Source organism: Micromys minutus (genome assembly GCF_963924665.1).
Source record: "Micromys minutus genome assembly, chromosome: 6".
NCBI lineage: Eukaryota > Metazoa > Chordata > Mammalia > Rodentia > Muridae > Micromys > Micromys minutus.
This window is the reverse complement of record NC_137975.1, coordinates 77,200,175-77,215,569: the sequence shown is the minus strand read 5'-3', so window position 1 is coordinate 77,215,569 and position 15,395 is coordinate 77,200,175.

Genomic DNA, 15,395 nt, shown 5'->3' with positions numbered 1-15,395 from the left:
GTTTTTTTGAGACACACCTTTTTCAAATTGATTTAATTTTAATTGACTGTGTCTATACAGTTAGTAGCAAAATTTCTGAATCATCTTGTTTCTCTATTTTATATTTTTAAGAAAATTCTACACTATAAATGTTTTACCATCTTACATTTCCACCCACAATGAATTGGTCTTTGTATGTGGAAAAAAAAAAAACACATCCTGATTGCATTCCAGTTCTTTGGAACTAAGATAAAATGAGGGGATCATAGGAGAGTCCTTCAGGGGAAAACCTTAGAACACATAGGCACAGGAGAAAATTTCCTGAACAAAATACCTACGGCTCTTGCTCTAAGGTCAAAGATTGATAAATGGGACTTAATGAGATTGCAAAGTTTCTGTAAGGGTAAGGACACTATCAAAAAAACAAAACAGCAGCCAACAGAGTAGGAAAAGATCTTTACCAACCCGACATCAGATAGAGGCCTAATATCCAAGGTATACAAAGAACTCAAAAAGCTAGACACCAAAGAATCAAACAACCCTATTAAAAATGGAGTACAGGGCTAAGCAAAAAATTCTCAATTGAGAAATATCAAATGGCTGAGAAACATCTAAGGAAGTGCTCTACATTCTTAGCCATTAGGGAAATGCAAATCATAACAACCCTGAGATTCCACCTCACACCAGTCAGATTGTGGAGAAAGAGGAACACTTCTCCACTCTTGATGGTGTTGTAAACTGATACAACCACTCTGGAAATCAGTCTGGCAGTTCCTCAGAAAATTGGACATAGTTCTACCCAAAGATCCACTTATTCCACTTCTGGGCATATACCCCAGAGAAACTCCAATATATAACAAAGATGCATTCACCACAATGTTCATAGCAGCTCTATTTATAATAGTCAGAAGCTGGAAATAACCCAGATGTCCTTCAGTAGATGAATGGATACAAAAATTGTGGTATATTTACACAATGGAGTACTATTCAGCTATCAGAAACAGTGACTTAACGAAATTCTTAAGAAAATTGTTGCATCTAGAGAATATCATCCTGACTGAGATAACCCAGTCACAAAAGAACAGACATAATATGCAGTCACTGATAATGGGATACTTACCCCCAGAAAGCTCTGAACACCCCAGAAACAACTCAGAGATTGCGTGAAGCTCAAGAAATAAAAAAGAAAAAAAACATTATGCTCAATCCTTACACACCAAGAAAACTTTGACCAATTCCAGGTTACAACCTGTTTTACATGTACTTTTTGCTCATTGTAACTAGTAAGACCTTAATGCACACTATCATACCTTTGGAAAAAAAAAAGCACTGACAAAAATGTATTTGTATACTTTTATGCAAAAGTGCTTAAAATTTGTTCATTTATCTTTGTTTTTTAAAATAAAATTGTTCAAAAAAAAAGGAGTATCCTTCATTGTGTCTCTGAAAGTGGAGACAAAATGGAGTTATGATTCAAGTTTATCCTTACCCTTCCTGTATCAGTTCTTGACTAATCAGAAGTACTGGATTCTTTAATTTATCATTGATATCTCTATTTCAAAAGAAGATATAGATACAGTAACCAAATTGTAGGGAAAACACAATGTTGATATACTAAAATCGCATTAAAAAAATTCTGGACCATTCAACATTTTTAGTAAATTCTCACCAATATTTGAAAAGTGATTTATATTAATTCCTTATAAACTATGTCAAAAGTTACAAGAGTACGTTTTCAAATTCATTTGTGTATGCCACCACTAAATACACAGCAGAACCATATAAGAGTCACAACAATGACAAAGTGATGATTACCAAAATGAAAGACACAATAAAAAGAAAATTTGTATTCATCCAATGAAAAATTAATACTCTTAAAATACCAATGCTATTGAAATGGCCTGTGGATTTAATTCAGTACTAACATAACTGTAACATTCCTGTTATTAGTGTTTATTTATTTACATTTAAAATGTTGGCTCCCTTTCCAGGTTCCCCTCCACAAGTCACCTTTCCCAATCCCCTTCCCATGTATCTATGCGGGTTCTTAGCCACCCACATTCCCACTCCAAACTCTCCCATCTAGCATCCTCTTATCCTACTATTAAACTGGGTAATTGAACCTCCAAATACCCATGAACTCCTGCCCTTCCTCTGAACTCTGCTATATATGCAGCTAGAGTTATAGATCCCTTCTTGTGTACTAAATGGCTTGTGGTTTAGTACCTAGGAGTTTTGTGTAGTCAGTTAATATTTATTTCCTCCCAGACAATAGAATGTCCCAAATGGCAGGAAATCCTGAGGATCTCAAGATCCAAGAGAGTGACATTAGCCAAAATAACCCCCAAAAGGAGAGAGAGGACCTGTAGCGAACATATGCAGTTGCTAGGCATTGCCTACATTTGAGGGATTGGGCCACACATGCATCACAAAAATTTTAAAAATTAAAGTAGGTCACATGGTGCTGAAGTAGGCTATGGTGTTTCTATATTTTCATGTATATGTGCTTGTGAGTATGTGTGTGCTAATATAGAAGCCAGAAAATAGTCTTGTTGTTCTTTTAAGGAGTACTGCTGACCTCATTTAAAAAGGTTATTTTATAGAACTTAATCTCACTTATTAGGATACACTAAATGAACAGACATGCAAATGATCATGTGTTCCAGTTTCCCCAGTGGTAGGATTCAAATGTCTGTCACTGAGCCAGGCATCTTTACTTCTGATGATGAAACTTGTGTCCTTAGGTTTATAAGGCAACGACATTAAAGACAGAGCACTCACTTTCCCCTGCTAATTTAAAATGAAAATAATGCTGTGATTAATTAATATCATAATATGAAGAGTTTTAAAAAACTCTGTATTTAACTTAATGCAGATTTATTCTTTTAATAATTTGTAATTTATGTTTATTTAATACTTTGGCTGAGTGGTTTGCTTTAGTATTTTTCTGTGACTGTAGATATCGAACTTTCATGGTAAATAGAGTTTCTGGATTCTCCTTCATCCTATTTGATATTCTTGCTTCTCAATGATTTTACAACTTTGTCTCCAAATTTTTTTTGTCATCATTCTGTGGAATCGTCTTATGAGGACACTTTTTGTGGAATTCTACAAAGACAAACTTCTGCTTTTCATCCATTTACACAAAAAAAGTTCTTCTGTCTTAGTAGAAAGTTTATTAAGCAAAATGAATGCTAAAAGTTATATGAAATAAAATGTCCCAGTAGGGTGTGAAAAATTCCACTCTGCTGAGAACATTACTCACCTGAGGAAGCTCCACAGCTCCTGGTCATCCAAGAATTAGTCACATCCTGGAGGACACTGCATGGTGGAAGAAATATGACATAAAGACTTTAAGGATATACTTCCAGATAAACTCAGAAAACTGAAACACTCCCAGACCTGTTGTATTCCAAGGATAAGCCTGGTTTTGCAACATATTTGAGTTATAGGCTGTATGTATATCAAACCAATAGTGAGTGGTTTGAACACTCATTCTTATTGGAGAGCATTCATATTATATGAAGGCATGATTAATAATAAGAGATGAGAAATTGTTACCAACATTATCACCAAGGTTTCACCCATTTTCTCATCTCTTATACTGACTGGATTGTCATTGTATACCACTGTAGCGAGAATAGTAGGATTGGAAGCCTATTCCACAAAACAAAATTAATTTCTGTTTTACTAAACAGGCCAAAATCACTTCTTTCTTTATTTTATATGTTTAGGGGTGAATTTGATGCTGTTATTCTGCTCAATAAATACTACAATAAATAGACTATAAGGTCTTGTGTATATACCTATGTATTTGGGGGAATTTTCAGTTCTAAACACATAACATTCTTAAGTGCTATGGCATTACTTTATCCAAAAATAAACACTGTTGAGCATGTATGTACCAAACACTAATGTGTTTTCAGCTTCAACTGAGATAAACATAAATGGAACTAATATTTTGTAAAAACATGAGCGTCATTATCCATATTTATCCACATAAACACCTATTATATTCATAAGAACTTCACAAGATTAATCAAAAAATATGTCTGTCATTTCTCACATGAAGCTGATGAAGCACTCCAAAGTACTATAATACTTGATTATTTGCATATACTATTTAATTTTTACTGGATATTCTCTGTATTTACATATGAAATTTTATCCCCTCACCACCCACTCACATCCTCCCTTAGACTAACTTGCTTACATGAAGGTGTCCCCCCTCTCAAATATCCTCTTCACCTAAGTAACTTGACATTCCCCTACACTGTGAAAATATACCTTCCCTGGACCAAAGGCCTCTTCCCCCATTGGAGCCAGACAAAACTATTCTGTGCTATATATGCAACTGGAATCATGGGTCTCCCCATTTAAGATTATGGGTTGGTGTTTCAGTTTCTAGGTGTTCTATAGTTTCAGTTGTTTGATCATATGGTTGCATGGAGTTGCAAACACTTTCAGCTCCTTCAGTCTTTCTCTAATTCTTTCATTGAGGTCCCAATGTTCAGTCTTATGGTTAGCTGCAAGCATCTTAAATATATCTGTATGATTCTGGTTGAGACTTTGAGAAAGCAGCCATTCCTGACTCCTGCCAATAGGCACTACTTGGAATCAGCAATAGTTCTTGGGTTTGATGTCTGCATATGGGGTGGATCAAAAGCTGAGGCAGCCTCTGATTGATCTTTTTTTCAATCCCTGTTTTTCAGTTTCTCCCTGTATTTCATTCTGTGAGTGATTTGTTCTCCTTTCTGAAGAAGACTGAGGCATATTCATTCTGGAATTCCTTCTTTTTAACATTCATAAGTTCTGGGAATTATTTCTTGATAATTCTGAGGTTTTTTGTGGCTAATATCTGCTTATTAGTTAGGTTATACCATGTATGTTCTTCAGTGACTGTTTTTCTTTACTCAAGCGATAGATTCTAGTTCCATTCATTTGCCTAGGAATTTTATAAAGTCATTGTTTCTAAAGCTGAATATCACACCATTGTGGAAATGTACCACAGTTTTGGTATTCATTGATCTGTTGAAGAACATTTGCTTTACACAGCTTCTGCCTATTATAAGTAAGGCTGATATGAGTATGGTGGAAGATGTGTCCTTGTATATTTTGGAGCATCTTTTGTGTATATGCCGAGGGTTGAAATAACTGACTCTTCAGGTAGTACTATGCACAATTTTTTGAGGAATCACCAATCTGATTTCCAGAGGAGTTGTTCCATCTTACACTCCCAACAACAATGGGGAATCCTCCCTCCCTACATCCTTGTCAGCACTTGCTTTCACCTGAGTTTTGATCTTAGCAGTTCTGATGGTTGTGATGTAGAATCTCTATGTTGTTTTGATTTGCATTTTACTGATGACTGGGGCTATTGAGCATTTCTTTAGGTGTTTCTTAGGAATTCAGTTTTTCTCAGTTGGTAATTTATACTTTTGCCCTGTCCCTCATTTTTATTACACTCAGTTGATTTCTGGAGTCTAACTTCTTGACTTCTTTGTATATATTGGATTATAACCCTCTATTAGATGTAAAATTAAAGATATTTTTCAAATCTGTAGGTTGTCGACATGTCCTTTTGACAGTGTCCTTTACCTTACAGAAGTTTTTCAATTTTTTGAAGCTTCATTTGTAAATAATTTATCTCAGAGAATAAATCATTGGTGTTCTGTTTAGGAAAATTTCTCCTGGCTATGTGTTCTAAATTCTTCCCTACTTTCTCTTCTATTCTTTTAAGTGTACCTGGTTTTGTATGAAGTGATTTGATCCACTTGGACTTAAGAGATGGTGATTCCCTAAGAAGTTCTTTTATTGTTGAGAATAGTTTTTTTTGGTAGCCTGGGTTTTTGGTTATTCCAATTGAATTTGCAAATTGTGCTTTCTAACTCTACAAAGACTTGAGTTAGAATTTTGATGAGTATTGCATTGAATTGTTAGATTGCTTTTGGCAATGATATTGATTCTTTCATTACATGAGAATAAGAAATACTTTCATCATCTGAAGAACTTCTTTAATTTCCTTCTTCAGAGACTTGAAGATGTTGTCTCATAGATCTTTCACTTACATGGTTAGGGTCACACCAAATTGTTTTACTTTGTTTGTGACTTCTGGGAAGGGTGTAATTTTTCTAATTTCAGCCTCATTTTGAGTAATGAAAAATTCTTGTTCATTTCAATTAATCTTATTCAAGCCATTCGTCTAAAGTTTGTTTTTCAGGATTAGGAATTCTCAGGTTGAATTTTGGGGGTCACATAAGCATACTTTTATATAATCAGCAAATAGTTATATTATGACTTCTTTCTTTCCAATTTGTATCCCTTGACTTCCTATTGTTATTGCTCTTGAGGTTTTAGGTAAAGGAATTAACACTCAAAACTTGAATTGTAACTAGTAAGATCTTAATGCACACTATTAAATCTTAAAAAAAAAAAAAAACAAGCATTGAGAAAAATGTATTCATATACTTTTATGCAAAAATGCTTAAAATCTGTACATTTATCTTTATTTTTTTTAAAAGTTGTTCAATTAAAAAATGGGCATGGCTGCCAGGAAGAGCAGGGACCCAGAAACACAGGCCTGGAGAGAACAAGCTGGCAGCTTTTGGGGTGAACAACAGGCGCTTGGACCATCTGCCACTAGGAAGAGCTGAACCCAGTAACACATGACTGGTGAGGACAGGATGAGAACAGGTTCTGACTAGCCAGGGGGCAGAGAGATCTCAGCAGAGCACTCAGAAAGTACACGACTGTTCAGCTTGATCCATGGACCCAGGAATCCGGGATCAGGCCCTCTGTTCCCAGCCAGCAACATTTAGAGTGCACAACAAGAACTCGGATCATCCACCACCATGAACAGCAGAGATCCAGGGTCACAGGCCAGGTAAAAGTGAAAGGCGAGAAGCAATCACAGACAACAAGATGGTAAGAGGAAAGCGAACGTACCACAGGGAAATCAAGACAACCTGACAACACTAGAACCAAGCTTTTCCATCACAACAAACAGCAGAATGCCAAACACTCCAGGAAAAGAAGACTCAGACATGAAATCATACCTCAAGATGATGATAGAGATCCTTAAACAAGAACAGGAGGAAAAGCATAAAAAATTAAAAGAACAAGAAAATCACTCGAAGAACTCAAAAAACTAGAAGAAAACAGAACCAAAGAGATAAAGGAATGGAAGAAGGAATTTAAAATGGAAATGGAAAAAATAAAGAAAACATTAAAAGAGACAGCACTAGAGGTAGAAATCCTAAAAAAGAAATCAGGAGTCACAGATACAAGCACTTCCAACAGACTACAAGAGATGGAAGAGAGAAACTCGGGGGCTAAGGACAACATTGAAACCATAGACAAAACAGTCAGAGAAGATGCAAAAACCAAAAACCTCCTAACTCAAAATGTCCAGGAGATCCAGGACAAAATGAGAAGACCAAACCTAAGGATAACAGGAATAGAAGAAAGCAAAGAATATCAACTAAGAGGAACAAAATAATGGAAGAAAAATTTCCTACCCTTAAGAATGAGATGACCATGAGCATAAAAGAAGCCTACAGAACATTAAATAGGTTGGACCAGAAAATAAATTCCTCCTTACACATAATAGTCAAAACACCAAGTGCCCAAAGGAAAGAAAGAATACTAAAAGCAGTAAGGGGAAAGGTCATGTAACATAAAGGCAGACCAATCAAAATAACACCCAATTTCTCAACAGAGACTATGAAAGCTAAAAGAGCCTGGACAGACATCATGCAGACCTTAAGAGAGCACAAGTGCCATCCCAAGCTGCTATACCCAGCAAAACTATCAATCACCATAGATGGCGAGACGAAGATATTCCAAGACAAAACTAAATTCACACAATATATGACGAAAAACCCAGTACTACAACACATTATAGCTAGAAAACCCAATACAATGAGAGGAACCACCTCATAGTAAAAACAAGAAAACTTCTAAGCAAGAAAACCAAAAGAAGAAAAACACACAGGCACAATTCAACCTACCAAAGCAACAATAGCAGGGAACAGCAACAACTTTCCTTGATATCTATTAACATAAATGGACTCAACTCCCCAAGAAAAAGATATAGGCTATCAGTCTGGATACATAAACAAAACCCAGCATTTTGCTCCATACAGGAAAGTCATCTCAGACACAAAGACAGACACTATCTCAGAGGAAAAGAATGGGAAAAAAATTCCATGCAAACGGCCCTAAGATGCAAGCTGGAGTGGCTACTCTAATATAGAATTAGGTAATTTTACAACCAAAAGTTATCAAAAAAGATAAGGAAAGACACTTTTTACTCATTACAGGGAAAATCTGTCAGGACAAACTCTCAATCTTTAACATATATGCTCTAAATACAAAAGCACCGATATTCATAAAAGAAACACTACTAAAGCTCAAAAAATACATTTTACCCCACACAATAATAGTGTGAGACTATAATACCCCACTCTCACCAATAAACAGATCATAGAAACAAAAACTGAACAAGGACACTGTAAAAATAGCAGAGACTATGAACCAACTGGAATTAAAAGATATCTTTAGAACATATCATCTTAAAAAAAAAGGATACACCTTCTTCTTAGCACATCACAGCACCTTGTTGAAAATTGACAACATAATTAGACACAGAATGAGCCTCAATCAATATAAGAAGATTGAAATCCTACCCTGCATTTCTTCAGATCACCATTGTCTAAGGCTGGTCTTAAATAACAACAAAGACAACAAAAATTTCATATACATAATGAAACTAAACAATGCTCTATTAAATGATAGCAGGGTCAAAGAAGAAATAAAGAAAGAAATTAAGGATTTTCTACAATTCAATGAAAATGAAAATACGACATAAGCAAACCTATGAGATGCAAAGAAAGGAGTACCAAGAGGAAAACTCATAGCTCTGAGTGCTTCTAAAAAGAGACTGGAGAGAGCATACACTAGCAACCTAAGAAGACAGCTAAAAGCTCTAGAACAAATGAAGTAGATATACCTAAGAGGAGTAGACGGCAAGAGATAATAAAACTTAGGCCAGAAATAGACCAAATAGAAACAAAAAGAACTATTCAAATAATCAACAAAACCAAGAGCTGGTTCTTTGAGAAAATTAACAAGATTGATAAACCCTTAGCCAGACTAACTAGAGGGTTAAAAAAAGAGTATCCAAATTAACAAAATCAAAAAGGAAAGTGGAGAAATAACGACTGAAACTGAGGAAATTCAAGAAATCATCAGATCCTATTACAAATCCTATACTTAACAATGTTGGAAAATCTGGAGGAAACGGATGAATTCCTAGACAGATACAAGATCCTAAAGTTAAACCTGAATCAGGTAAACTATCTAAATAATCCCATAAACCTAAAGAAATAGAAGCTGTCTTTAAAAGCCTTTCAATCAAAAAAAAAAGCCCAGGTCCAGATGGGTTCAGTGCAGAATTTTATCAGACATTTATTGAGGACATAATACCAAGACTCTCCACACTATTCCACAAAATGGAATGAGATGGAACACTACCTAACTAATTTTTGAGGCTACAAAAACCCTTGTTCCTAAAACACACAAAGACCCTACAAGAACAGAGAACTAGACCAATCTCTCTAATGAACATTGATGAAAAAATATTCAACAAAATCCTTGCAAACCGAATCCAAGAACACATCAAAAAGATCATTCACCATGATCAAGTAGGTTTCATCCCTGGGATGCAGGGATGGTTTAATATATGGAAATCCATCAATGCAATCCACCATGAAAACAAACTCAAAGAAAAAAAAACACATAGCCATCTCACTAGATGCTGAGGAAGCATTTGACAAAATCCAATACCCCTTAAAGTTCAAGGTCATGGAAAGAACAGGAATCCAAGGCACATGCCTAAACATAATAAAAGCAATATACAGCAAACTGACAGCCAATATAAAATTTAATGGTTGAAAACTTGAATCAGTTCCAGTAAAATAAGGGACTCCACAAGGCTGCCCACTCTGTCTTTTTACCTATTCAATATAGTACTGGAGTCCTGGCTGGAACAATTAGACAAGAAAAGAAAATCAAAGGGATACAATTGGAAAGGAAGATGTAAATACATCACTATATACAGATACATGATAGTGTACTTAAGCGACACCCTGAATTCCACCAGAAAACTCCTACAGTTGATAAGTTTAGCAAAGTGGCTGGATATAAAGTTAACTCAAACAAATCAGTAACCTTCCTATATTCAAGGGACAAACATGTGGAAAAAGAAATTACTATTGTGAAGAAAATATCCTTCACAATAGTCAAAAAAACTATGAAATACTTGGTGTGACTCTAACTAAGCAAGTGAATGACCTGTAGGACAAGAACTTCAAACATGCAAAGAAGGAAATTAACGAAGTTCTCAGAAAATGGAAAGATCTCCCATAGTCATGGATTGGAAGGATCAATATTTTAAAAATGGCCATCTTACCAAAAGCAATCTACAGCTTCAATGCAATCCCCATCAAAATTCCCAACAAATTTTTCAATGAGTTGGAAATAGCATTGTGTAGTTTTATCTGGAATAACAGAAGACCTAGAATAGCAAAATCCATCCTCAACAACAAGAAAACATTTGCGGGAATCACTATCCATGACCTCAAGCTATATTACAAGGCAATTGTGCTGAAAACTGCATGGTACTGGTACATAAATAGGCACATGGACTAATAAAATAGAATAAAAGATGCAGAAATAAGCCCTCATATATATGATCACCTGATTTTTGAAAAAGGAGCTATAAACATTCAATGGAAAAAGGGCAGGCAGCCTATTCAACAAATGGTTGTTGGTCTAACTGGCACTCAACATGCAGAAGAATAAAAATAGGCCCTTTGTTATTTCCTTGTACAAAGCTCAAGTATAACTGGGTCAAAGATCTCCAAATTAATCCAGGTACACTGTAACATTAGATGAGAAAGTAAAGAAAACCATAGAACACATAGGTACAGGAGAAAATTTCCTGACAAAACACCAATTGCTTTTGCTATAAAGTCAAAGATTGACAAATAGGACTAAATGAGACTGCAAAGTTTCTGAAAGGCTAAGGAAACTGTCAAGAAAACAAAATGGTATCCAACAGAGTGGGAAAAGATCTTTATCAACCTCACATAAGATAGAGTCCGAATATCCAAGGTGTACAAAGAACTCAAAAAGATAGACACCAGAGAATCAAAAAACCCTATTAAAAATGGGGTACAGAGCTAAACAAAACGTTCTCAATTGAGGAATATCGAATGGCTGAGAAACATCTAGGGAAGTGCTCAACATCTTTAGCTATCAGGGAAATGCAAATCAAAACAACCCTGAGATTCTCACTCATACCAGTCAGATTGCCCAAGATCCAAAACTCAGATGACAGCAGATGCTGGCGAAGATGTGGAAAAAGAGGAACACTTCTCCACTGATGGTGCCATTGTAAACTGATACAACCACTCTGAAAATCAGTCTGGTGGTTCCTCAGAAAATTGGACATAGTACTACCTGAAGACCCAGTTATTCCACTTCTGGACATTTACCCCAGAGATGCTCCAACATACAATAAAGATACGTGTGCCACAATGTTCATTGAAGCTCTACTTATAATAGCCAAAAGGAGAAAAGAACCCAGATGTCCTTCAGTAGATGAATGGATACAAAAATTGTGGTACATTTATGCAATGGAGTACTACTCAGCTATGAGAAACAATGGCTAACTAAATCCTTAAGAAAGTGAATGCATCTAGAGGATATCATCCTGAGTGAGATAACCCAGTCACAAAAGAACAAACATAATATGCAGTCACTGATAATTGGATACTAACCTCCGAAAGCTCTGAACCCCTAGAAACAACTCACAGACTGTTTGCAGTTCAAGAAAAAATAAAAGAATATATTTTAATTAAAATGTAACTGTATCACATCCCCCTTTCTTCCCTATACCTCCTCCCAGTTTCTCTCCTATACTCTCAAATTAATAGCCTCTTTTCCTATATTATTGTTACATATATACATATGTGTATGTATATATACCCACAAATACTTAATTACAACCTTAAAAATGTATTAGTATACTTTTTTGCAAAAATTTTTATAATATGTATATTTATCTTTGTTTTTTTTACAACTTTATTTGGAAAAACAAAGATAAATATATAGATTTCAGGCATTTTTTGCTTAAAAGTATACAATACATTTTTGTCAGTACTTGTTTTTTTTTTTTTTAAAGTTTGATAATGTGACTAAGATCTTACTAGTTACAATGAGCATAAAGTACATGTAAAACAAAAACAAGATGTAACCTGGAAATAATCAAAGATTTCTTGTTGTGTAAAGCTTTTTTTTTTTTTTTTTTTTTTTTTTTTTTTTTTTTTTTTTTTTTTTTTACAATGAGCAAACAGTACATGTAATACAGGGTGTAACCCAGAATTTGTCAATGTGTTCTTGGTGTATAAGGATTGAGCAAAACTTTTTTTTTTTTGTTTTGTTTTCTTTTTTTCTTGGACTTCACACAGTCTGTGAGTTGTTTCTGGGGCACTGCAAGCCTCTGTGTTTAGCATCCCACTATCAGTGATTTCATATTATGTCTGTTCTTTTGTGACTAGGTTATCTCACTCAGGATGATATTCTCTGGATGCAGCCATTTTCTTAAGAATTTGGTTAAGTCATTGTTTCTGGTGACTGAATAGTATTCCATTGTGTAAATGTACCACAATTTTTGTATCCATTCATCTACTGAAAGACATCTGGGATCTTTCCAGCTTCTGGCTATTATATATAGACCTGCTATGAATATTGTGGTACATGCAACTTTGTTGTATATTAAGGTATCTCTGGGGTATATGCCCAGTAGTAGAATAACTGGGTCTTCAGGTAGTACTATGTCCAATTTTCTGAGGTATCGCCAGACTGATTTCCAGAGTTGTTGTATCAGTTTACAACCCCACTAACAATGGAGAAGTGTTCCTTTTTCTCCCCAACCTCACCAGCATCAGTTGTCATCTGTGTTTTGGATCTTGGCCAATCTGACTGGTGTGAGGTGGAATCTCAGGGTTGTTTTGATTTGCATTTCCCTGATAGCTAAGGATATAGAGCACTTCCTCAGATGTTTCTCAGCTATTCGATATTCGTCAATTGAGAACGTTTTGTTTAGCTCTGTACCCCATTTGTAATAGGGTTGTTTCATTCTCTGGTGTCTATCTTTTTGAGTTCTTTGTATACCTTGGATATTAGACCTCTATCTGATGTGGAGTTGGTAAAGAACTTTTCCCATTCTGTTGGCTGCTGTTTTCTTTTCTTGACAATGTCCTTAGCCTTACAGAAACTTTGCAATCTCATTAAGTCCCATTTGTTCATCTTTAACCTTAGAGCTTGAGCGATTGGTGTTTTGTTCAGAAAATTTTCTCCTGTGCCTATGTGTTCTAAGGTTTTCCCTACTTTCATCTCTAAGAGTTTCAGTGTGTCTAGTTTAATGTGGAGATCTTTGATCCAGTTACACTAGAGCTTTGTACAAGGATATAAGAAAGGGTCTATTTTCATTCTTCTGCATGCTGAGTGCCAGTTGGACCAGCACCATTTGTTGAATAGGCTGTCCTTTTTCCATTTAATGTATACGGCTCCTTTGTCAACAATCAGGTGACCATATATGAAAGGGCTCATTTCTGGATCTTCTATTCTTTTCCATTTACCCACATGCCTATTTTTGTACCAGTATCATGCAGTTTTCAGCACAATCACCTTGTAATATAGCTTGAGGTCAGGGATAGTGATTCCGGCAGATGTTTTCTTGTTGTTGAGGATGGATTTTGCTATTCTAGTTCTTTTGTTATTCCATATTAAATTGCACATTGATCTTTACAACTCAATGAAGAACTCGGTTGGAATTTTGATGTTGGTTGCATTGAATCTGTACATTGCTTTTGGTAGGATGGTCATTTTTAAAATGTTGAACCTTCCAATCCATGAGCATGGGAGATCTTTCCATTTTTTGAAATCTTCCTCGATTTCCTTCTTTAGAGGTTTGAAGTTCTTGTCATAAAGGTCCTTCACTTGCTTATTTAGATTCACACCAAGGTATTTCATAGTTTTTGTGTCGATTGTGAAGGGTACCTTTTCTCTTATTTCTTTCTCCACATGTTTATCCTTTGAATATAGGAAGGCTACTGATGTGTTTGAGTTAATTTTGTATCTAGCCACTTTGCTGAACTTGTTTATCAGCTGTAGCAGTTCTCTGGTGGAATTTGTGGGGTCACTTATGTACACTATCATGTCATTGGCAAAGAGTGATGTTTTTACCTCTTCCTTTCTGATTCATATCCCATTGTTCTTCTTTTGTTGTCTAATTGCTCCAGCCAGGACTTCCAGTACTATGTAGAATAGGTAAGAGGAGAGTGGGCAGTCTTGTTGAGTACCTGATTTTAGTGAGATTGCTTCAAGTTTCCCACCGTTAAGTTTGATGTTGGCTGTTGGTTTACTGTATATTGCTTTTATTATGTTTAGGCATGGACCTTGGATTCCTGTTCTTTCCAGAACTTTTTACATGAAGGGGTGTTGAATTTTGTCAAATGCTTTCTCAGCATCTAGTGATATGACCATGTGATTTTGTTCTTTGAGTTTTTTAATATGTTGGATTACATTGAAGGATTTCCTTATATTAAACCATCCCTGCATCCCAGGGATGAAGCCTACCTGTTCCGGGTGAATGATGGTTTTGATGTGTTCTTGGATTCGGTTTGCAAGGATTTTGTTGCATATTTTTGCATCAATGTTCATAAGTGAGATTGGTCTGAAGTTCTCTTTCCTTGTTGGGTCTTTGTGTGGTTTAAGTATGAGGGTTATTGTAGACTCAAAAAATGAGTTAGGTAGTATTCCATCTGATTCTAACTTGTGGAATAGTTTGGGGAGTATTAGTGTTATGTTCACAATAAATGTCTGATAAAATTCTACACTGAACCCTTCTGGACCTGGGCTTTTTTTGGTTGGGAGGCTTTTGATGACTTTTTTATTTTATTAGGTGTTATGGGATTATTTAGATGGTTTACCTGATCCTGCTTTAACTTTATGATCTTGTATCTGTCTAGGAATTTGTCTATTTCCTCCAGATTTTCCAACTTTGTGGAGTATAGGTTTTTGTACTAGGATCTGATGATTTTTTGAATTTTCTCAGTTTCAGTTGTTATGTCTCCACTTTCCTTTCTGATTTTGTTAATTTGCATATTCTCTCTTTGCCCGCTAGTTAGACTGGCTAGGGGTTTATTAATCTTGTTGATTTTCTCAAAGAACCAGCTCTTGGTTTTGTTGATTTTTTTCAATGGTTCTTTTTGTTTCTATTTGGTCTATTTCTGCCTTAATTTTTATTATTTCATGCCATCTACTCTTTTTGTGTGTATTTGCTTCCT